The 26560-nt window shown below is 30.2% G+C and overlaps 1 protein-coding gene and 1 non-coding gene across 3 annotated transcripts in view; both read left to right on the top strand.

Moving 5' to 3' along the window:
- The window catches only part of LOC123296918 (protein phosphatase Slingshot), a 247644-nt gene that overhangs the window by 86032 nt on the left and 135052 nt on the right, over positions 1–26560 (top strand). The gene's annotated exons all lie outside the window — the stretch shown is intronic.
- Positions 21577–21770, top strand: LOC123297025. Its single transcript, XR_006535213.1, has one exon. It is a non-coding gene; the product is annotated as a U2 spliceosomal RNA (small nuclear RNA).

A 26560-nucleotide genomic window follows, 5' to 3' on the forward strand; every position in this document is an offset into this window, starting at 1 on the left:
TTAAAAATTAGGGTATGTAAGATAGGTGTTTTTCTTATATTTTGTTTAAGATTGAGAGAGTTCATTGACCACATATTATTGACTTTCAGGATGATTCTATATTCAATGAATCATGCATGATCGTCGAATTATTATTGAATAATACTTTGAATTATTTAATATATTTTTATAATGCTGGAATTACTGTGAAGCAAATAAAAAATGTAATGAACAAGGAAAACATTAAAAAATTTTTCCTAAGTTATCATTTAATTAATATTTGAACAAATAAAAATCATCCTCAGGGGAAAAAAACTAATTACTCTTAATTGATTTTATTGAAATTATCGCTTCGAGTGTTGTTTCTATTATCCGGATTAGTACGCTTGTATTGAGCACTAAAAAATATTTTATTGTAGTTTTTTTTTCCAAATAACTAAATGCAAGCTCTAAGCATTCAAGCGCTCGTATACTAATGGAATCAAAAAGCTCTTTCTTGATAATTTTTCGTAAAAGTAGAAGTGTCTGAAATAAATTCGTATATTTAAATATTATAGTTAATCTATATATGTAAGAATTCAAGCTGACTGATCGATCAACGCACAGCTCAAACCGCTGTGTCTAGAAGCCTGCAATTTTGAATACACGTTCCTTGAATGACGTAAGTGGGCACTAACCTTTAGAAAAATTGGGAAAAAAGTTTTGGAATTTGATGAAACTCAGTGGATCGGGTAATTTTGATCCAAAAAGTGTAAAAATCAGGTTAATTTAATGGATTGGACTTATAGAAAGTTACAATGTCAGCGAGTATCATGGACAAAACTTTTAGAGTTTCCCCATCGAAAAATCAAAATCCATAAAAATGTGGACAAAAGGGAGGATAATTGAGGCTATAATGTGATAGTGTGGTTTTTAAAAAATAGAAATTGCCCAGCAAAGCGGGCGGGTATCTGCTAATATGATAATATTTTATTTCAAATGTGTTATTTTATTATTACCTAATATATGCCTGAGAATGTTGGCATAAAATTAAGTATACCAAAATCATCCCAAAACCATTATTTTGAATTGCACACACAGTAGTAGTGCCCCTACTTGTTACACAAGTTCTTTTTTGGATTCGTAAACTAGGTAACGTATTAAATCTTCAAAAAAAAAAAAGAAAAAAAAAACAACCTGAAAACAAAACAAAACTTGAAATAAATATTTTTTTGTATTCAAAAAATAACATCTGCTCGATGGAGGATGTTCTTTTTTAATATATCGTGAGTACGACCCATAATACTTATAATGATAATGGACCACTGGGATGCTGTGAGGTGAGGGGTTATATATACAATTCAAATTCTCTCAGAAGGTAATATTATACTTACTACCAAAATAAGAAGGCACACACATGTTAGACTAGGCTGGTATAGGCGCTACATTTCGAGTTGGATTTTTTTCAGTGTATTTTTCGTAAAATATTTTCATTTTTGATATAATAATTAATATTCCAAGCTTTTTCAAATGGAAATATTACGCACATACAAATAATTGGTCTATTTTTATACCATGTATATGAAATATATACAAGGTATATTAAGTTTAGCCCCAAGTTTGTAACGCTTGAAAATATTGATGCTACCTACAAAATTATGGTACTGGTGTTCATAAAATCATCTAATTAGTCCGTTTTAGTCCGGTCGTCTGTCCGTCTGTCTGTCAACACGATAACTTAAAAACGAAAAGGGATATCAAGTTGAAATTTTTATAGCCTGCTTAGGACGTAAAAGATTGATTTCGGAAATGAGCAACATAAGTTGATTGAGTTTCTAAACCGTTAGCGATAGAACAAAAATTTAAATGCAAAAAATGTTGTTTATAAAAAAAATAAACAACTTTTGTTTAAAATATTTTTTTGTAAACATCACTGTTTACCGCTATGGCGCAAATAATGTGCCACTTTTTTAGAATGTATTACATGTAACACACAGTTACATGTGTGTGGCTATATAAGAGTGGAAATCTTTCTTTATTTACATGACGTAAAAAAAAAAACAAACGATTGGATCATCAACACTATCTATACATGATATTTCAACAATTACCTTAGTCAATTGTTTGTTTTCACTTGTTTAACTTGGTCTTTATTGCTTGTGTCGTTAATTATATACCACTACTCAAACCATGTGGCATACTTCTATATCAATTTTTTATTACAAAAATATAATTCGGATTAACTTCGAAACTTCAGCGCCTATGTCATCTAGTCTAAATTTAAGAAAAAAAACTACCATAAATTTTGTATATTTGTATACAACACGCATTGATTTATACAATAGAAATCAGATATCATATAAGGTCAACTGGCTGGTGACGTAAATTTATTTTCTTGCTTGTGTTCTTTTTAAATTAAAACATAGCACACTATCTAAAGGAGAATTCTATGTATGGTCATAGTTTTACATACGAGACATTTTGGTACCTACATACATATAAATCGAATACAAAATTTTTATGTTATTTTTATGATTCAGAACTTATTATTGATTCAGAAAAAAACAATGATTCTTAACAAATGTAGACATCATACGAATATAAACGGTGCCTTTTAGTCCTCGTTTAAGGTCGTTAATGCATCAACGATATTAGTAAATAAATAAAAAAATGTTGGTAATATAAAAGTCTTAATGATTTAAAAACGAAGAAGTATGCTGTTATCGAATTAAGTTAATTCATTAAGTTTAAAAAGTGGCAAAACGCAAGGTTATACAGGGTCTAAACGGACAATATTAATCGATATTTCTCAAAAGTAATTTCGATAACTTTACTTAAAACTTTTAAAAATTAATAATTATTATCTAAATTTTCAAAATTTCACAAAATTTTTCAATTTACACACCTTTCCTTGCGAACGCTCATAAGAAAACACACCAACGTTCTTAAAGAGTATTTAACAACTCCTCTGTTAACTAATTAAGTAGCATTTGATTTAATACGATTTATTCTTTTAAGTCAAGTTAGCAAATTTTAAAATATCTCAATCGCACATTAAATTGTTCTGCGATACCTAAGTTTTTTTTCTATCTCTAGAAAAATGCCAACCTTGAAAGGGCATTCCTTGCAGTGTCGGATTAAGCTAGCGCAGGGCCTATAGACGCTCGTAATAAAAATCGATCAATAAAATTTTTTGTCATTGCGAATCTTTGTAATAACATCCTTCGATGCTCTCTAGTTAGTTTTGTCGAACACAGTGTTAATAGAAATGATTATTTCTATTAAAATTTGAAAATCAAAATTTTTTTCTATATCGCTGCCTACGTACAAGACAGTACAAAGAAAGATTTTACTTCAAATTTTGAAAATTTAGTTTAAAATGGATTTTTACTTATACGTGATATTCACAATTTTCAATATCATTTCGTTCAAAGAAATATAAATGGTGAAGTTCACAACTTGCTCGATGGTAAAATGATACATCCAAAAATTTTAGTAAAAGTCATTGTACTGGATTCATTACTATAAAATCGTTAAGATCATTTGTTGATCTTTAAAATGGAATAATACTGTCTGACTCACGCCATAGTTCAATTCGGTGTACACTATACTCTAATGATATAAAATCATACGGAGCCAAAGACTGCAACTTTAAAATTTTATTAAATGTAGTAATATTTCTGAAAATTTCATAAATAGGAACCATTTTTTCGAAACGATCGTTCATTCTAATATTAGATACACCTGCTTGAATAAAAGTAAGCTTCAACTTTTAACATAATCAAAAAGATATTAAAATAATCCAACCAGATTCAATTCACAATATTATTTACAATAAAACGGCTTTACCTAAGTACATCATATATTCAAAAAGTTTACTGAGCTGTAAAATTATTTGTTCCGATTTTAAATAGACTCGTAGTTTACACTTTAATAAAAGTAATTCATATGTATTCACTAGATTAATATGATTCCCATAATATGCATATAAGGGTAGTTTATACCCCCTACGGATTAGAAACTATATACAGAAACCCTTTCAAAATGACTATTATTATTTAGTCTAGTAGGTATGTACTTTATTGGATTATTTTAATGGATTGATGTAGTATCAAAAAACATGTCCTACCTCAATCCTTTGAATTAAAAAAATCACTTGTATATCATCGTCCTTAGGGTTTGATTTAATAATGTGCGTATCCCAAAGAATATAGTGGGAACACATGGGAATATTATCGAGATTCAAGTTGAATTATTACTTTTCAAATATATTTTTAATAGGAGATTATCGATAATTTTAAACTTTTGACGTTCGACAGATGTATTTTGTATAAATAATGAAATAATAGATACTTATCAGGAACTGTTTAGGGAATAGAAAGCCATTATTTTGTACTTATTCTGATTTCAATATTAGTAGTCCACAGTACAGCGACCTTTTTCATAAATGATTACTACTAGACTGGAATTTCGTATGTGGGTGGATTAATTGTTTAGGAAAATATGACATTTTCTTTCGTGAGACCTCGATAATTTTTAATTGCTTTACTAACAGTTCTAAAAACTATGATAAGATAATTGATAAACAAAGACAAAAGTGATTTCGTTCGATATTTAAAAAATCAGGGTATCCGTCTCCCAGGTTTTGAACCTAGGGGGAGGAGATAAAACTATTTTCCGGGTAAGTCAGAAAATGTTGGCTAAAATGGCATAAATTCAGTACCTTTGCATATTTACATAATTCTACTTCTTTGTTAAGTCCAGTTCCGAGAAGAGAAAGTTACTATGACTTGCTCCTTTCCGGTACGCTCATAGACGTCCAAGACCCGAAAAATCTCTTTTTTTAATTTGTCAGGCAAAGCACCCTGTGCATCAAATGCCGAACCTTATAAAAAATAATTTATCCTGGCTGTAACAGATTTCTACAATGAAAGAAAGAGCAATGAACATTACAATAAAAAAAGTCGGTGCGAGGGCACATGAGAGCGAATGTAAACCTCCCTTTCACCCGTAATAATCCTCAATTTTATTTTAAAACTGTAATAAATAGTACTAAACTTACTCTTGATGTTTCGTAGCCGGATTTACATTTAATTTTCTTATTTGTTGCTCATTAAGTGCGGTAATGATATGCAACCACTAGCTAGCTGTAATGTCACATGGCAGTTACTAAACTATTGTGTTATTTACTTGTTATTCTTTTAGTGGCCCAAATTCAATAAATTATCGTCGTTCAGTAGAACTTGCATCTAATATAAGGAAAAAATTAGATCTAGTTCTGAATCTAACAAGCAATCAACGCATCGACGCACCTAATAAGATAACAAACGATCTGCCAACATAAGGCCATACTTTGGAACAAACACAATTGTTTTCAATTTGATTAAAAGTTCCATATATGAACACAAGACTTTTTTATAAGAAAAAAATATTACGAAAACCGTACTTAGGATGAGTTAGTGATTATTCCTGGAATGCCATGTTCCCAATATGTGGTTGTTATGTAGTTGCGATGTAAAACATTTATAACCGCCATATTTATTAGAAAAGAGCATTAACAATATATTGTATGTGTGTACTTAAAATGGGTATGTCGACAAGTGTGTGGTGGATTGAATGTCTGTCTCATAAAACGGTACCAAGTAAGGGGATTTCATGTAAACTGTAAACGATATATAAGTAAGGAAAAAGTATTTGTATTGTTGTTTGAATGTTCCTAATCTGGTAAAAGTAATGTACAATTATTGAGAAAGATGTACATTCGATAAAAGGTACGTTGTGTATTTATGGACAATTTCATGATTTTATTTTTGTTTTCTTTCAAAGTCGAAGTAAAAATTATGTTTATTATTAATTTATACGGGTTACATTACTCAAAATTTTTATTTTGAATTTTTATCAATTTTAACATTAAATTTTAGTGGCTCAATTGGTTAAGACGTAACTAGTTCCATACGTGAATATAAAAACTCTTTTTTTCATTCGATTAAACGCAATAGGAGGACTTGAGGCGTTATTTATCTTTACTGGGTAAACGGAAGAGGCTAGCAAATAGGGAATAATCCAGATGTCGATTTGGCCATATTACCCATAAAAATGTAAAACTAGACTTGATACCATGACCAAATTTGAAAGAGAAATTAAAGTTGATTAAAAAACTAAGAAGTTATAAGTAATCAAAGGTTGCCCATCTCCTCTTAGCAAAACAAAAGTTTATATGTAATCTCTATGGCGATACCCAGGTGTGACATCAAGAGTGGGTATCTTCCTCTTTGTTTAATTAGGAATTTTAGACGTTCATATCTTGCATACTAGTAAAGATTTTTAAAAACCATTTTCTGCACGTTCAGTGAGAATTCTTCACTTGATGTAATAAACAAAAGTTTAATCCAACACCCTATTGTTTTTTCTGTTCGAAGGCTATTCCAGGCGAACTTGGTGAAATTTTGTCGTTCTTGGTTTTTGAATGCTCAAATCTCCACTTTGCCTGGTTCCTTATCATATTATTGGGTACAAAATTACTCGGCTTGTAAACAAATTAAAAATATTTTATACCAAAATCATTACACGGGTCATTCACTTAATATTTTTTACTAATTAGTACTAATTATTATTTACTAATATTTCATTTTTACTAATTCTTGTGTGTTTTGTTGCAGGTACGTTTCACCACAAAATTTTACTTTCATATTCACTAAAAAATCGTAAGTATACAAAAAAAATAACAAGCATTTTTTAAATTGCTTTATTAAAAATACAACAAAATTAAGTAAAACAGTTAAGATTAATGATTTTTCAATTACGTTAAGATTTTTAATTTCCGGTGATTTAAGTATCAACAAAAATTAATGATTTTTTTTTAGTTAGGATTGTAAAGAACTTTCACCGTATAATTTTTTATAACGCACACGGAAACTGTAGTACACAGTAGTTGTACTGTGTGTAGTAAATTAGAATATAAAATCAGTTACGTGTAAAAATATCTACTAAATGAGAACAATACATCAATTTTTTTTTATTTCCATTTTGGACAAAGTAACATTATTAAAGTTAATGATTTTAATTGCTATTATATTATTCAATAGACAAACATAAAGTTTATTTAATGTATTTATTTTTACATAACTTTCTTTAATGCGAAAAATTGTTGGTGATTAAAATGTAATCTTTAGGTTACTCAAGTCACAAAATGTTAAGATATATCTATTTAAAGTTCATATTAACATTTTTTCTGTTTTAACTTTTCCTACGAACACTCTTACTATGGAAATTCACATGGAAGTTTATCATTCATATCAGCTTTCGAACTTCCCGAAATATTTATTCTTTTTTTCCAATTTTTCTGATATCAAATAGAATTTGCAAAAGCGTAAGTTTTTCATGGGGTTGTTATTTAAAAACTATCCTTAATCCATTCTTTTAAATTTTAATTTTTGCAATATCGATAAAAAATGTAATAATCTAAAATTTAAATTGGAATGATTTTGTTTATGATTACATCCGATCTTCCAAATGGCAAAAATAGGACAGATATCAAAAAACATTCTGATTAAACCAATTGAAGTTGTGGCGCAAGTCGTACGCGACTGCAGAATCTTACTTAAAAACTGTTGACGCAATGTTTGTAAACTTGAATTATAGGAAAATAAGTAAATGCTGTTTTGTTAGATGACTTGTGAAGTTGAACCGAAGAACCTTAATAATTCATTAATCTTTTAAATGTAATTTTGTAGAACGACAATATTGAATAGTTTTTTTTTTGTCATTGTTAACGCACATTTTCTATGAAATGTTCCTCTATACGCATGGAAGCATTTTATGTTTAATGAAAAACTACACGGAAGTCAACATACCAAAGTGAAATGTGTTTTTAATCGTTTTACGGTATTTAAGAAAAATGTTATCGATTTATATCTATTTGAAATCACTTTATGTAAAATCTTTAAACATCTAATTACTAGAATTTGTCCAGCGGTTATTTTTTCCTCAACTAAATGTTTTTTTGTAGCATTCTATAAGTGAAAGAATTTTTAAAATCGGTTTAGTAGTGAACTAAAAAATGACGGTTTCATTTTTTAATGAATTTTTACTTTGCGGAATCCTAATTTTTTTTGAAAATAAAATACAACACATCATACTTGCTGATAATGTAGCATTCTATAGGAGAAGGAATTTTTAAATCGGTTTAGTAGAGAACTCAAATATGACGGTTTGTATATATATTTTCATACAAGCTTTCATCCCCTATTTCACTCTATTATATCCTCTCGAAATTTCAAACTTCGATCATTAATGATTTAGGTTGGGCGTCGATATATCAGTCGCGACATTGCCTATTCCTTTTCCAGATTATTTCCCCATTCTAAAATGTTTCTGATTTAAAATAATATACAAAAAAAATCTTTTTGCAAAAAAAAATCATCAAATCGGAGCTGTTATTGAGGGCTCACTAAGAATGGCTATTTTATGTATTCCTTTATCCGACTAAAAGTGAATAAATATTTTTATATTATCACATCTCATTATGACTATAAAACAAATAATATTATGGAAAAAAATATACCTACTTTTATTTGCATGTTTTGTGGTTTATTAAAGTTCGCTTTTAAAGATGCGGGTTCAGCCACAATCAACCTGCACTTAAACATATACGTACATAGAAGACAATAAACCTGTCAGTCGCAGGTGTGGAAGATAATATACATGAGTTTGATTAAACATACGCAAATGGATAGTACAGGTGATTTTATTGTAACTTCCCTCAGAGTCATTTTGTAAAAAACTTTCCATAATTTTATTAAAAAACTCATGATCCTAGGGAATTTCATGAATCATTATTGTCTGATTTCAAGGGTGTTTTAGTTTTTATTAATTATATTGTAAGCCATAAACGGGTTTACCAAAAAGGCTCTAAATATAAAAAACGATTGAACACCGTTGAATGTCTGAAGTAATTGAATTAATGATTGTCAACTTGATTGTCAGTGGGTGTTGAAGAATATAAAAGCAGCAGTCCTTTGACTTCAATGTATTATTAATGTCGTCATTATATACACATATTTCAAGTTTGGTTAGTTTTTTGTAACGTTCGTTTCAAGAAAGGCTATGTTTTTTTTCTTTGGATTTAGTCATTATATGGATATTATTAAAAATAAATATATCATTTTTTTGGTTTTAAAGTGTACAGTTCAGTCAATAAAAAAGTTTTACATTTGATTTGTTGAAAGTCAGTAAAACGATATTAAAGATATTTTTCGAATAAAATAAGGGGACATTTTTTGATGTGTGTCCACGAAGGACACACTTAGGCTATAGAGCCCATTGCGATACCATATATGTGTTTTACCACCTTTCCGCTGATAATTTCATTTATCAGCTCCTCAATTTTAGAGACTGAGTGCACCTCCTTCATGCATGTACCATGCACTACACCAGTCCATCTATGTATTAATTAAATTAATTTATTTGCGATGGTGGGAATCAAACCCGCTACCCTATGCATACCGCGAACGGAATTGGTTACGCCTTAACCAACTGAGCTAATATGGCGACCTAATTTGACCTAACCTAATATAGAAACATTATTTTTTGAATATTTCATTTCACCGTAATTTTCTGAAATCGAGGGCTGCAGAAATATACAAGAACAAATTATTAAATCCTGCAAATGAAATAAATATAAGATGGTTGATTATTTTTATTATTAAGTAAAATGCTGCAAAAATGAGATTCTGATGAGAACGATTTAACTTGACTGGAAATGTGTCTAAATTAAACGGTCGGCCTTTCACAGTGTCTTCTTTAAGTAGAAAACAGACATTAAAATGATGTATTTATAAAATTACAGATAATTATGTACATGCAAATATTTATAGACAAAGGACAATTAAAATCCTTTGACCTGATGCTGTTGTATATTTCATCTACACATGAGTCTTTATTTCACAATAATTATATTCATTACTTAAATTACTTGGAGACTGGCTAGCTAGGCATGTCATGTTGTACGGCAATATTTAATAACAAGTTTTGATGGATATTGCCCTTAGAGATGAAATGAATAATTTTCTGATTATATTATTTTCTACATTCTCATTTTACTAATGTTTACGGAAAAATTTTGCCCTATTAAATGTCTTACTAGCCTTAAAACAAAAGAAAAAATTTTATTAAAGTCCATTTTGGCACAATTTTATGATAAATAGTTCAATTTTATTAATATTAGTATAGAAATTTCAAATTTCTTTCATTGTAAATTCCATTTTGACACCAAAATCTATGACGAAATTTGTTAAAATTTCAAATGGATCGCATACACAGTCAAACATATATTTTTTACAGGGAAATATTCATTTTAAATGTTCAAAATTAATAACAGATACAGAAAAGATCTTTCATTTAGAAAGTTTTCTCATATATGAATAAATATTTAACTAAACATTTTTTAATTAAGCGAATCAAGTGTACCTTAAAAAGCCTCCACAATATTTATGTAATTTTTTGCCATAATATTGTATTGTCATCCAAATATATCTGTCTGCGATTTTCAGCTACTTATCTTTTTAAAAGTACTTTAAATTTCAAATAAAAATCTTCAGACCTAACGCAAGCCCAACTTTGAATTATGGATTCAACTTGATACATGTATTCACTAGACATAGTTTCGCGAAGTTTGGAGCGTTTTAACCCTGTCATCTTGAAAACGAGTTCTGAAATCTAGTTTGATGGTCACCTAGTGTCTTCAGATAGTTGCTTTGCATATACTCGCCAATATTGGAGTGCATACAGCACAAGATAGGCGCATGAAACAAATATTATGCCACTGAATACCCGAAAACGAGGGCACTATATTATTCAATGAACATGCATAATTTTTCTTTCGTTTTTCGGGGTAAATACAATAATTTTTCATCATGAAATTAATAATAATGTTAGTACTTCAAGTTGTTGTTGTCAGTAATAATTATCTAAAACATATTTTGCATAAATAATTTGATGAATAGATGAAGTAGAATTGAACCAAGTTACTTGATTATATTATATTCTTGTTTGTTTGTGGTTTTGTGCATAAAACAAATACATTGTTCTTCTATATTCTTGGTCTTGGTATGGATGGATTATATATTTATTAATAATATCCACTAGTCTCAAGGCTATTTTGGTATAATAATTATTAATACTTTTTTTTTTACTTTACTTCAAGAATAAATTCTATCTCTTAAAAGGAGGCGTCAGCCAATCGACAACTTGTCTGTTGTGTTGAATTTGTTTTTTTATTTTACTAAAAGGGAGATATTTTATTCCAGACTAGTTTTTTTTAAACTAATTTCTTAACGTTTTTATAAAAAAAAAGGATCTTTTGTTAAGATCGTAAATATTTCTCAATTTAATTGTAAAGAAAACTTAATCATTCATGGCTATCTACCAAAAAGTAAATTATTTTCAAATTGGTTCATAGTTGAACCGACACTGAAACATGAATTATTCAAATCATGAATTAAATTGTATTTCAATTTTTAAAAATCCTCTTGATTGGAAAAGCTACGATGTCACAACCAGATACAAACAAGTTATTAATGCCGAGAAACAATCTATTGGAATTTTGATAGTGAAGCTGAGTACATTTTTGTTATAACTAAGTTTACTGTTCGAAGACTTCTAAAACAAACAATTATGAAAAATCTAATAATTTTGAAATGGGTGAGCGAGCTAAAAACTGAATTAGTTCAGAAAAAACTAAAAACTGAATCAGTCAATTATCAAAGAAAAATCCATATTTAAATCAGTGAATTAATTTAGAAGCTGCGAAGCGACGAACAAATATTCACGCATATTAAACCAAAGTAATTGCGGAAAAACACACTTATTAATGACACTTTTAGTCTATTTGACCGATGCAGAAAGCCAAAGGCGCACTAAAGTTGGTACGACAATTTTCTGACTTCGTTTAAAAAATTCAAAAGCGATCCAATTCGTGAGATTCAAAACTAGTTGATAAATCTTAAAAGGTTAGTGTGTGAGGTTTATTGTCTTGTTTCTATTATAAAGAATTAAGAAACTTTGGGTTCATAAGAGGTCGGACCCGTAAACTATGAGAAAATGGTCGTATCAGTTTGAAAAACGTAGTTTCGAGAAAAACGCGTTTACAGTTTTTTTTAAAGCGTCGGTTTGTATAGAAACCGGTTCGTTCATGTACATGGCTGTAACTATTTTTCTATGCCGAATTTCTTCATAAAATTTTAGTGGATCATTTTTATGATACTAAGGAACTGTTTTAGTTTTTTTTTTTTTTTTGAATATTTTAAATGAGAAACAGCACGAAATTCTCAGCATGTTTTATCAATAAATTATTACGAATCGAAGAAAATCATTCAAAAGTGTGAACAAAAGCGTTGACAAGGGGAATTTCCTTTATCTAATTTTTTTAAATTTTAACTGCTATGTTTTTCAACTTGAACTTATCTACAAACTATCAACGCTCTTGGGTGTGTATTTTTTGTTTAACTCAATAACTCTCTGCGTTTTCTGAATTAATATATCACGGAAATTTATTGAATTTTGTATCAATTCAAGAAAAAAAAATTTGAATAAGATGAGATTAATTATCTTAATTGGTAGGTACTTCGATACGTATAATAAAATGACATGTACTTTGAACAGTACAGTAGGTAGGTATGTATTATATCTATTTATAAAACGTCGTGTAAACATAATACACATAAACACACGCATATTAATAACCAAACCCAAACAAGTAACTAAGTACTAAATACGTTAGATAATAATTAAACAATATAAATTATTCCATGTATGTGTTCAAAAGTTATTTATGCAGATTAATAATAAAATTCTTAACTGATTATCACATCACAATGTGGTGTAGAACTGTAGAAGTAAGTATATTGTGATTGTTTTATTATTATTTACTATTTACAATGTTTTAAAACTTAACTTCTTTATCTAATGTTTAGATAGGTTTGTTTTAATTGTGCGAGGTCATTTCAAATTCAAGACTTTTGAACTATATGCAAAACCTGTAAAATTTTGCAAAGGAAACCTAGTTTTCACTAGAAGCTGATTATAGGGTGGAATTCAAGTTACCCACATCTCTTCTTATAGAAGTTTTCAAAAGAAGCACATTTCAAAATAAAAAATTTAATTTAAAAATCCGATTGCGTAGAAGTCAAACTGAAAAGACAACTCATTATGGTCGAGGCCGGCTCAAAACTTTTAAATTAATTTTTTTTTAATTTTACACTTTTTAGTTAAAATTTTTAAATACCCATTCAATGATACCCGACTTCGTCATAATTCGTCGACTTTCATTATCAGCTTATGTATGTATGTTTCGTCCTTTGAGGCGCTCTAGAGACCAAACCCGCGAGCCAATTTTAATAATTATTACGTCAATCGATTTGTATGCGCCATATAGGAGCGCACATACATATTTAGACTGATAAAAACATTACTACTCCCTTTTACACCCTGGCCTTGTACACTTAATTTTTTTTCATAAATGCGTAATAAAGGCCGACATATAGAACCACCTCGTTCTTGATAGGTAGGATGAATAATGCTCGTAAAAACCGTTCGTGATCAATTTTGAGGTACTAGAGAATAACACTGGAATTCCGTAAGGCTGTATGAAAAATATTTATCTTGACTTAAAATCGAACTAAACTGTAAACGAATATCGTGAGATTTTCTTAATAATTTTACCAGTTATTCTTTTTATATTTTAAAACTATGCCTAAAATTTTTTTACAATAGTCTGTTTAATGTAGTCACGAAACCAATAAAAGGTGAACCTATTTTGGAAAGGGAAAATATATTCAAGAAAAAATTATTTCAATCTCTTAGTATAGTTTTTTCTCTATTAATTTTTTTAAATATGTAGTATAAAATATATCCGACAGGTGGCGATTAGATATAGTCCCACCTGAAAAACGCAATGATTTTTAGTTGTATAGTTTTTGGATTACAAGATATGACAAAATGATGTCACTTGCGTGCGCGTTACGCTTTTGAGTTATATGTTTTTTGTAATGGTGAAAGTATCACATTAACGAAGCAAAAACAGACTTACTTATTTATATAATAATATTATTGTAATGTCTAACCGAACACATGTATTTTTACATACACACATATAAAATGTATTGCAAAATGTAAATTGTTTTTACGCATAAATAATGAACACACATATATGCATCTTATTATTTTTTAAAACTTCTACACAATACTATAAAATATTTTATAATAGACTGTGTTAGGTTTGTCCCTTAGAGACTAGACCACTAGACCTATGATAGTAAATTGTAAAAATTCAAAAAAGATTACTCACAATAATATAGTTTTCATACTTACCACTCATTCTTACAGTTAAATAACCGAGACTAGACTGAGCCTACATTGTTCGAGGCGAAACTGTGTTTATAACCGAAATTCAACGAGAGTTTTTCTAATACTAAATTTGAATTAAATTTCTCATTTACGTATTAAAGTCTATCAAGTATGATTGAAACTTAAGTTGCAAAATAGTTTTCAACTTGTGGGGCTCCGTGGTTATTTACTTAAAAATCCCAAACGATCAAAAACTAGTTTGCAACATGCTTGCCACCAAAAAGTTTCATTAAAAGGGGGTTAACATCTATCTACCTACCTTAATTGTGCCATAATTTTGACCACAAACACACATTTAAAAACGATGGGGCATAACAAAATTTAAAAACATACAAAAAATTTTGTGCTTTGACTTTCGGGATAAAAATAATTAACTTTCTATCAGAAATATAATAAAAGACAATATTGTAATTAAACTCTTGTACATAACAATAATAATTAAAAAATTTTTTTTATTTATTTTTAAATAGAATTGTTAGTTTTGTCTCTGTACCGCTGCCAGTGTATCTAATGTAATAACAATCATAATACTAAACAATTATTAATGTCAATTTTTTTTGTGATATTAAGTAATTGTAATTAGTTTTAGTTCACACAATTAAAGTGTTTGTTAGTGTTTTTGTGTGTGTGTAATATTTTGCAATGATGATCTTTGTTTTATAAAAGATAAGAACAATTATATGGTTTTCTATTCTTTGATACGTTTTGTTAAAGAATATGAAGAATCCTTGAATGTTACATTTTAGGTAAGTGGTTCATGTCTTTTGTTTGTTATGGTTTCTCTCAACCTTTTGTTTATGATTTTCAAATTTTTTTCTGGTTTCTCTGACTGTGATGATAAGGACTATATTTTTCCCCTGTAAAATTTTGTCAGTGTAAAGGGTTGCTCTCTTTGATTTTTTCTCGTTTCAGAACAAACAAATAGAAGAAGTATTAAAATATTATTTATTTAATTCCTTATAGGATCAGATTTTAAATTCGTAGCCAGTGTTCGATGGAAGATTCTCTAAAAATTTTCGGCTTGCAAATCGTCAAATAGAATCGAAACAGTATGAAATTAGTTATTATAAAACAATAACTCAAAGAAGAAGTTTTGAAACCTTTTTGTACCAGTTTTTAGTCACAAGATTTTCCTGTGAGGGTCATCTTGTTACAATCGTTCTTTGAACAAAATTATCGGGACGAGCTCGTGTGAAATTAAGCAATTCATACTAATATGAAGTTATTTATAAAGTTTCATGTAAATCGGAGCGATAGTCATTGTATGTAGACATTTACGTCTTTTAAAATGCGAAATCGGATGGGAGGCTAAAATTTTTTCTCACTTCTAACAACATTTCATAAAATTTTTCAATTTTTACTGCTTAGGTAAGAAAAAGCTGTTAGTAAGGGGTACGATTTAATCAATGTATATTGCGTTGACATTTTGACAGTATTATTTTGTACTAGTAAATGTCTGACATGCTAATTCAACCATAAAAGAAAGATATTCAATATCGACATTTACTTACGTAAGAATTACAATCAATACGTATTGTAATTAAATACTTTGAATCAAGAAAAAATCCAGAAGTAATATTACATGGATTTATTACACTTACTTTACAAAAACATCAAGGTTACAAGACTTAAACTAAAAGGAAAAAATACATACCAAGTAAAAAACCTTCAAATCAAATAATTTCCTTTCATTAGTCATTTGCGCGCGTATTATAACTATTGAAATAATATTTATAACAGACTGTTTGGCGCGCGATGTGTGATGTATAACAAATTTAAAGTATTCAATCAACTACGTCACAGCAAGTAAGAAAATTTGTTTTTATAATCTGCTTAATTTAAATAATCTTAATTCCTTGAGTACCTACATTTTAATCAGTTGACCTTTTACATATTAAATTAAATTATAATTTTAGTTATTTAAATCACTATTTATATGTGGTCAATATTCAAATTTAAAATTTCCTAAATACTGCATTGATATTTACCACAGGTTTTTGAAGTCAGATTTAATTTATATGTTTCTGAGGTTTCTGAGGTAATTTTTGTCCCTATCTCAAGATACATTCGTTTAATCGTAAAAGGGATCAAAATTTTGTATTTCTGAGGTCAAAATTATCGAGAAAATGAAATTTATCCAAATCGTAGACATAAAAATTGTCCCCATTTTTTAAGACCTAAACCCATTTGTAAAAATCAAGCAAAAATTTGTGTTCCTGAATTTCAAAAACTAAACTATTATAAGAACTTAAAAGAAGAAATAATAAACAGAACATTTTCGTACAAGCATATAGTACTATATTTTCAGACTTGGGTGTCTCAAGCCTGATTTCTGATCTCCGCCCAAGGCCCACGATCCAGTATGTTAATGTCGCGTTTTATATTATTAAATTTTTACGTAGATTAATCCCTTTGATAATCTGATGTTTCCTATGTCTAATGCCGGTTTACCACTATTTTCTATATCTAATGCCGGTTTATCACTTAAACTATAACGACCATTCTCTCTACTACCATACCCGTAAAAACAAATATAAATTTACAAAGCACTCGGTTCACAAGCCTTAGCCATGACTTCGGCAATAGAAGGCAAATATAGACTTTATGTATTAGTCTCCACCCCAATTTTATTGGCTTAATGATTTCATTCTAAAATCGGAAGGACGAACTTATTTCATAATAAATCCACTGAAACAAAAATTCGTATGATAAAATTGGGGGCGGGGGGATTAAAGAACAATAAATATTCCTTAGATAAATAAAAACTGAATCTTTATTTCTATTTATCGTGTTATATTTTATATATCAATTGAGTGAATATTTTTATTGAAGATGAAAGAAGCTTTCAAAATGTATCTCCGCATACAAATGAAATGATAATATCGGAAATTAATTTAATTTTCATAAGCATCGGATATATATTCAAACAGACATGTTTTGTTTTGAAAATCAATATTATTTATACAAATTCGTGTCTTTGTTTTGACTACAGATTGTATTCATGAACATTCTTTGCGATTTATTTGAAGAAGTTTATTGACTTTTCCATTAGCGGTCATAACAATATTAAATAAAGATAGAAAATACAATATTAAATAGAAATTGGAAATATTTCTTTATATCATATTGGAACATTCCAAAATATGTAACATTCTATCGAAATATATCATGAATAATTTAAGTATGATTTTTTCATGAATCTTTTTTGAGTAGTTAATTAATAATGTAAAATTAGGTAATTAATAATGTGAAATTTATAGAGGCCATAAAAAGTGTTGCATAATTTAGGTATAGGTGTTCATAAAATCACCTAATTAGACCATTTCCGGTTGTCTGTCGTCTTTCCGTCTGTCTTCACGATAACTCAAAAACGAAAAGATATATCAAGCTGAAAACGTCCTAAGCACGTTTTAGTAAACCGTTAAGAGATAGAACAAAAGTAAAATGTAAAAAAATGTTCCTTATAAAAAAATAAACAACTTTCGTTTGTAACATTTTTTCGTAAACATCACTGTTTACCCGTTAGAGCGCAAATTGTATAGCATGTATGTATTATATGAGAATATCAGTTATATATGCGTGGCATGTATATATTTGTAATATGACTAGTAATGTATATGTAATATGAATAGAGTAATCAACACTGTCTATAATTGATATTTCAACAATTAACTCAGTCAATTGTTTATTTTCACTTGTTCAAATTAAAGTGAATACCACATTTGGATCTCGAAATACGTTAACAAAAGAAAGCTGAACTATTACAAAATCATCAGCACATACTAAATAAATCTAAATATAATTTATTATAATTAATGTTCCATTACCAATTAACTTTTTGATTACTATTATATATCTAAATGAGTGGGTCGTTTGATTTTTATTGCATTATTGTTATAGTGTGGCATTATTTTACATTATTAGAAGACACAATATTATATTCTAGCCACAAATCAGGCCAGGGTTAACATTTGATTCAAATTGACATCAACTTTTGAATCTATCTCTCTCTTTGGTTCACAAATCTATTCAAACACTTACAAACAACAAAAAACAAGTTGTCACACTTTAGAGATGCTGGCTGCAACATAAACACTGTATAAAACGATGTACTTCCGTTATTCTATTAAAAAAGCGGACTAAACATCGTCACCTCTATAAAATTATGCAAAGTACTTGGTAGTGTGATTAAATGATTTTAATAGTACATAAATATTATCTCTGTAGTTTTATTGAATATTTAAATTAGGAACTTTTTTTGTAATCTCACACTTAATGTGTCAGTTAACATTCCGTAGCAATTTTAGAAAAATTATCGTCTGTGATTTGATGCTTTGAAATTTAGAAAGAAATCCATGAAATTAAATACAGGTTATTGTGTAGACCAATGTTTCTCAAAATATCTCTCAGCGATATCGCCCTTTTGTGAATACTAGAGTCTACAGGGGGGGCGGTAAGACTAATTTGTAATTTAATATTAATAAAAAAAATTTGAAAAATCGGGAAAAAATTTTGTTTTGGAATTTGATAATACTCATTGCAGAGGGTAATTTGGATACAAAAAGTATAAAAATCAGGATCATTTAATGATTGGATGCAGAGTTTCTGAGATATCGCAATATTTGGATCGATTTTAGTCCATATCTCAAAAGCTATTTGACCAGTCAACAAATGCACGCGATTTTTGTACTTTTTGGGTCAAAATTACCTTATAAACTGAGTTTTATCGAAATTGGAGATAAAAAACATTTTTCGATTTTTTGCAATTTTTTTAAGGGGTACCCCTTTGCAAAAATCGAGAAAATCGGAAAAAACATTTTTGTTTTGAAATTTGATGAAACTCAATGGGTGGGGTTATTTTGACCCAAAAAGTATAAAAATCAGGTTTATTTAATGATTGGATGCAGAATTTCTAAGATGTCGCAATATTTGGATCGATTTTAGTCCATATCTCAAAAACTATTCGACCAGTCAACAAATGCACGTGATTTTTGTACTTTTTGGGTCAAAATTATCCTTTTATTGAGTTTTATCGAAATTGGAGGTAAAAAAAATTTTTTACAATTATTTTAAGGGATACCTCTTTGCAAAAATCAAGAAAATCGGGAAAAAATTGCCCATCGAAAAATTAAAATCCATAATAATGTGAACAAAAGGGAGGATAATTGAGAGCTGTAACGTGATAGTATTTGTTTTAAAAAGCAAAAATTGGCCAGCAAAGCGGTCGGATATCTGCTAGTGAAAATATATTGTTTCACTTTACTCACATAACATGTTTCCTTCGTTCATGTTTAATCGAATTTAGTTGTGTTTTATTTACAAAACAAATACTTTTGCAAATATTTTTTATTAATTGAAATAAATTTTCTTTTATGGTAAAAGTGGGTGGATTCTTTTCTGTTCTCTGTATATTTATAGATTTATTAGCAAATGGTATTTGTTTATAATCTAAAAAATAATTGCATGTTTATTTTAAAATTATGACTTCTGATGTTAAGTATAATAAATTTTCAACTCGAATTAAAAAAAACCCATGTAGGAACCGCCATAGTTGAACGACGGGGCCTAGCCTGGTCCAGTACTGGGGATCCCAGCTTTGGCGCCCCGATATTGGCCCATGCTTGAGCCAAGATGAAATAATTAGCCTTGGCCGACCCAACGATTGCCCGAGCCTGGGACAAGGCTGGGTTGCCCAGCCTTGGCCGATCCAATGATTATCCAAGCCTGGGCCAACATTGGTTTGCCATAGAACGGCCAACGCAAGGGAGCCCAGTCTTGGGCCAATACCTGGCATCCTAGCCTTGGCCAATCCAATGATTATCCAAGCCCGGGCCAACATTGGTTTGCCATAGAACGGCCAACGCAAGGGAGCCTAGTCTTGGGCCAAGACTTGGCATCCTAGCCTTGGCCAATCCAATGATTATCCAAGCCTGGGCCAACATTGGTTTGCCATAGAACGGCCAATGCAAGGGAGCCCAGTCTTCGGCCAAGACTAGGCATCCTAGCCTTGGCCAATCCAATGATTATCCAAGCCTGGGCCAACATTGGTTTGCCATAGAACGGCCAACGCAAGGGAGCCCAGTCTTGGGCCAAGACTTGGCATCCTAGCCTTGGCCAATCCAATGATTATCCAAGCCTGGGCCAACATTGGTTTGTCATAGAACGGCCAACGCAAGGGAGCCCAGTCTTCGGCCAAGACTAGGCATCCTAGCCTTGGCCAATCCAATGATTATCCAAGCCTGGGCCAACATTGGTTTGCCATAGAACGGCCAACGCAAGGGAGCCCAGTCTTGGGCCAAGACTTGGCATCCTAGCCTTGGCCAATCCAATGATTATCCAAGCCTGGGCCAACATTGGTTTGCCATAGAACGGCCAACGCAAGGGAGCCCAGTCTTGGGCCAAGACTTGGCATCCTAGCCTTGGCCAATCCAATGATTATCCAAGCCTGGGCCAACATTGGTTTGCCATAGAACGGCCAACGCAAGGGAGCCCAGTCTTCGGCCAAGACTAGGCATCCTAGCCTTGGCCAATCCAATGATTATCCAAACCTGGGCCAACATTGGTTTGCCATAGAACGGCCAACGCAAGGATGCCCAGTCTTGGGCCAAGACTTGGCATCCTAGCCTTGGCCAAGCCAATGATTATCCAAGCCTGGGCCAACATTGGTTTGCCATAGAACGGCCAACGCAAGGGAGCCCAGTCTTCGGCCAAGACTAGGCATCCCAGCCTTGGCCAATCCAATGATTATCCAAGCCTGGGCCAACATTGGTTTGCCATAGAACGGCCAACGCAAGGGAGCCCAGTCTTAGGCCAAGACTAGGCATCCTAGCCTTGGCTGACAATATTCAATTATTGAAGGGAAATCGCAGAATAAATCGTCGTCGTAAATTATTATTATTATTATTATTATTATTATTATTATTATTATTATTATTATTATTATTATTATTAAATTAATTACATTGATGACATAAACTCCTGAAATGGACACCTTTGACATTGTAAAAATTTTAAATACCTAACAAAAAATGGCATATACAACCAAAAGGTATACAATGCGCATGTGTAATACTGTTTATGGAGTAGGTACATGTACTTACAATAACTTCCTCCTTCTCTGTCTTTTAGTCACTATCCTTTTACAATGTAATATTTATTTTTAAAACCTCTCACAAGTAAGATGTTCTAGTAATGTGTATATAAACATACAATGTTATCGCTTCTCGTCTCAATGAGCTAAGCTCAACGTGCAATAAGTGTTCTTATCAACTCAATATCTGGTACGCCTCGCATTGCGAGACCAGTATATTAAACTATTATTTGGAACACGGTAGATTGTTAGGAGCTTGCTCCTCTTCTACCGCGGGTTGACTCAGTGTTGCGGTACAGCTGGGATTGGCCCTGTCAAATAAATCACAAAATAGAATTCTTCATAAAATAATCTTAAAACTCAACTATGGACTAGCCCTGCCAACCAGGCATGGGCCAGACTTAAAACTTAACTATGGCCCAGCCCTGCCAGCCAGGCATGGGCCAGACCTAAAACTTAACTATGGCCCAGCCCTGCCAACCAGGCATGGGCCAAACTTAAAAATTAATTATGGCCCAGCCCTGCCAACCAGGCGTGGGCCAGACCTAAAACTTAACTATGGCCCAGCCCTGCCAACCAGGCATGGGCCAAACTTAAAAATTAACTATGGCCCAGCCCTGCCAACCAGGCGTGGACCAGTCGAGGTAACCAGTCTTGGGCCAGCATTATCATTCCAGGCTTTACCCAAGTCTGGGCCAAGTCTGGCTTACAAGTCTGGCCCAGAGTTCTGCATAGTTGGACCAAGACTGGGCCAAGTCTGGGCCCGCCATACTTTCCTACATGGGAAGACATTTTGTCCTATTTGCATTTTCATTCTATTTGAAGGTAAATGCAATTTTTTATAGGTTTTATTGTAGCGGGGGAGGCAAAACTCTTTGACGCCCGGAAAATATAAATAAATAAAAAAAAGTTTTTATGAGTGGGATTTATAATTTGATTTGACATCTTTACTGATATAGGAAAAAATAGTCCGAAAATTGTACAGACCCGGAGTATTGAATTAGTGTTACCATATTCCAGGCGAAATATTATTCGCGACTTTTTGAAGTTTTAGTCATGATTGATAATCAGAAGAGATCAAGACGATCATTAATTGTGGAAAGTGCAGGGGGTATAATTTTCAGTGTCTTCTTTAAGTATTTAACCGAATTCAAACAAAAAAGGAGGAGGTTATCAATTTTTTTTAATGTGTATTACATCAAAACTTTCGACTGGGTGAACTGATTTTGATGATTCTATATCCATTTGAAAGCTGATGCTTCCCGTGTGGTCCCCTTTCATGTTACTCCATTTCTGACCACAACATCCATGGGAAAACCATAAAAGTCTTAATATCGTCTTATTATATGACAAGAGGACGAATAGAATAACTCTCTAGAATATCACGCTAACCGATTTTGATGATTCTTTTTATATTGACAAATTAGTTAGTGTACTTTTAACAAAAAGAAAACCGACTTCAAAAGAAAAACTTTTCTAAAACAAATTAATATGCACTAAGAAGTGAAAAAATAACGATACTATAATGTAGTTAAAATTACTGTTATTTTTGGAGTCGGTGTCAGCTAAGCTAATGTAGCAAACTGTTCTGTCAGAGTTGTTTCCTTGGCTGACACCGACTCCAAAAATAACAATAATTTTAACTACATTATATTATCGTTATTTTTTTTAATTTTTACTGCATATTAATTTGCTTTGGAAAAGTTTTTCTTTTGAAGTCGGTTTTCTTTTTGTTAAAAGTTTTTTTTTTATTGTTTATGTCTTTCTCGATGGAAGTGAAAAATCCTTTTTTTCTTTGAGTATACGTACCACGGGAATAGCATCACCAAAATCTCATATAATTTTTTTCCACAATGGCTTGATTTGTGTTACTTCCCTTTTGAAATAAATATACTGAAAGAAGTACAATTTATGAATACAAAAGGAAGATTTATATTTTTATATATTATCCAATCCAAATAAAATTCTTAAAGGTAATCAAGATACTATTTAGAGCAATTTCTGTCAACATGTAGTATGTTGTTATTGAGCATGCAAAGTTTTTAATTGATATCACTTAGGTATAAAACATTGATTGTTGATACCCATATAGGGACTTATTGAATATAAAATCAATTTTTTTTCTTCTATACTACCCATATATATATAATTTTGTTGTTTATAAGAGTTCGATGTCTTATCGTATCTCTTCTCGATAAACAGAATAGGCATAGATTATAGATTTTAATCTATAATCTATGCCTATTCCATTTACATCTGCATAAATTATTGATTTTAAAATATATTTGACATGGCAAAAAAAGCGAGAAGTGTCATGGGACACACGATAGGAACTATGTTCCTATCGTATCTTCGTATATTTTAAGTGTAGCGCTTATTTTTTTTACTCAGATTTGCATTGGTTTTTTGCTGATTTAAATGATTGATTATATATTCAATTTTGTAAAATCATTTTGTGTTTTTTTCTTCTGTTTATTTTTGTAAATACTCAGTGTGACTTGTAGTCGATTTGCTATAAAAACAAGTGAAAACAAACAATTGACTGAGTTAATTGTTGAAATACCATACATTGGCAGTGTTGATTATTCTATCACACTACACATACATACATGTCATACATACATAACTGATATTCCACGTAATACATACTATACAATTTTCGCGTAATTTGCGCCCTCACGGGTAAACAGCATAAAGAAGGTTTGTATTGAATAAACTGTATGATGAAATAAAAAATTAGTTGAGCCAATACGATTTAATTTTTGGGATCGACCATATTCAGCCTGATAGTCTTTGGTTATAGCTTGTATTATTATAGGATTCCAAAACTTTTCCATCTTTTCTCTCTCCCTCTTGAACAAATAAATCATTGTATCTAAATTTCCTTTTCTTATCTTTGCATAACTGGAAAAAGTTAAGCTATAATAAGCTATATTATGTAGCCTCTATCTTTAGCGCTTAGCTTGTATACCTGTAAAGGAAATCACAACCAGATAATTATCTTGTTGTTGCTATTTAGAAGCGCATGATTTTTTCAACTGGATTTTTCGTCTCGTTTTTACCAATAACGGTTTCAAAATAAATATGGTAATTATTATTATCGCTGCTAATATCATATGATATGTTATTGATAAAGTGATATATGAGGGGAGGAAGGTGAAGAGAGGTAAAGGGTGATGACATAATGATATCAAACAATAATAATTAACCTTAACTGTTGAATGTTGAACTTGTATAATATTAATATTATTATTATTATTATGATTATTAGTATGACTAGAGACTAAATTCAACCCACATTCAAATGAGTTGAATTTAAATATGTGTGTATACCATATATGGGAGAGATATAATTATTATATTTGCACAAATGTATAATAGGCCCATTATTATTTATTTATACATATTCAGTTAGGAGCTGGGTCTGTTTTCATTTTAGGAAATTGATATTAAAACATAAAACAATAACTTTAGTTGAGAAATAATAGCACTCACTGTATGTGACCCTAAAAATTATCTTCTTTTGTTACATAACTTTTCTGTGACATAACTTTTGATAACATTGTTTGAGTTTAATGTTAAATTGTATCAATTTTCAATAAACATTATTGGTTAACTAATTATTCAATTGTAACAGCATATCTGGAAGAAGTATCAAACTTCCATTCTAATTATTTTATAATTAACGTGGGTCATTAAATATTATTAAAAATTAATAAATGCTTTTTTTAAATTGATATTATTAATTTAGTATTGAAATTTTTGAAAAATTATCATCCTACAAAAATTAATAAGTATTGGGTTATTTAAAATTACTCTGGCAACTTTGTTCATGGGTTCTTTAAATCAGAGGAAGCAGATCGATGGATCAATATCCATAACAAATCAACAAAATATTTTTTTCTGATCATTTACAAATTTTATGATTTTCGATACCTGGTTAGATTTCATTGGGTAGACACTAACTAGCACACCAGTTTTTTTTTTTTTTTTTTTTTAAATATCTTATCTGGTTTAGACAGTTATGTCAAATTATTTACCAGTTTTAGGTTATTTTCGAAAATCATAGACATAGCTGGCTAAAATTGGCAAGCTTGTTAGTCTATATGAATGATCTATCCAAATATCAAAAATTATTAAATTCTGATTAGTCACGAAGAATCTTTTGTTTCTTGACATAGATTTGGCCCCATTATCTTATTTTTGTTTTAAAACATCTCGAAGGTTTTATTCATATGAACTTTTTTGCTTACTTGCATCTATCTTGCATCAAATTTTCATGACCGAATGTTGTCGGAATATTTTTGAATCACTCTGTATATTATCATTATATTGTATTTCTATTTATGCATGCTTAAAGATAATTTAAATTAATCGATAATTACAAATATTCTCGATGGCGATGTGCTTCTTAAAACGTAAAGACTGTTTGTTTTAACTAACATACAGTTTAAAACAGACCTAATTTATTTTAAGTATGAATTGGAATAATTTGTTACACATATTACACGGATTCGTAAGTTTTATATCTACTTTGTTATTATTATTACTTTTTTGTCTAAATTATACTTATTTTGGTGTACCGTTTTTATTAAGTATATGTTATTTGATTACATTTATTTAATCGTACAATTTGAAAATTAATAGAGAATGCCGAAAGGGCTCTTCAATGTCTTTGTTCTTTTGAATTTAAAAAAAAACCTATATAATTATTAATAACACTTTTTTTTTGTCTCCGAGTCAGTAATTTTTTTTTTAAATTTCTTCCTGATTTGATATGTAAAAATTTAAAGATATTTTTAGAATTTAAAATCTAAATGCGATGAATATAACCGCTAAGAATGGAATTTAAATATTAAGTTGAAATAGCGAAACGGAGTAGTTGGCCTTGGTGGAAATTTTTTGCTTCGAAAGTCGAAAACCGTAGGATGGAGGCTGCCAGTTTCATGATAAAATTAGTAAATCATTTCGTGGCCTATTTAAAAGAGAATTCTGAAAGATATCCTACCGTAAGATTCATAATGTGAATATCAAAATGAATTTTTGTGAAATTAAAAACGCTATTCAAATGACCTACACAACAGTTAATTATTACTTAAAAAACAAACA

Source organism: Chrysoperla carnea, chromosome 3, assembly GCF_905475395.1.
Source record: "Chrysoperla carnea chromosome 3, inChrCarn1.1, whole genome shotgun sequence".
In the NCBI taxonomy this organism is placed as follows: Eukaryota; Metazoa; Arthropoda; class Insecta; order Neuroptera; family Chrysopidae; genus Chrysoperla; species Chrysoperla carnea.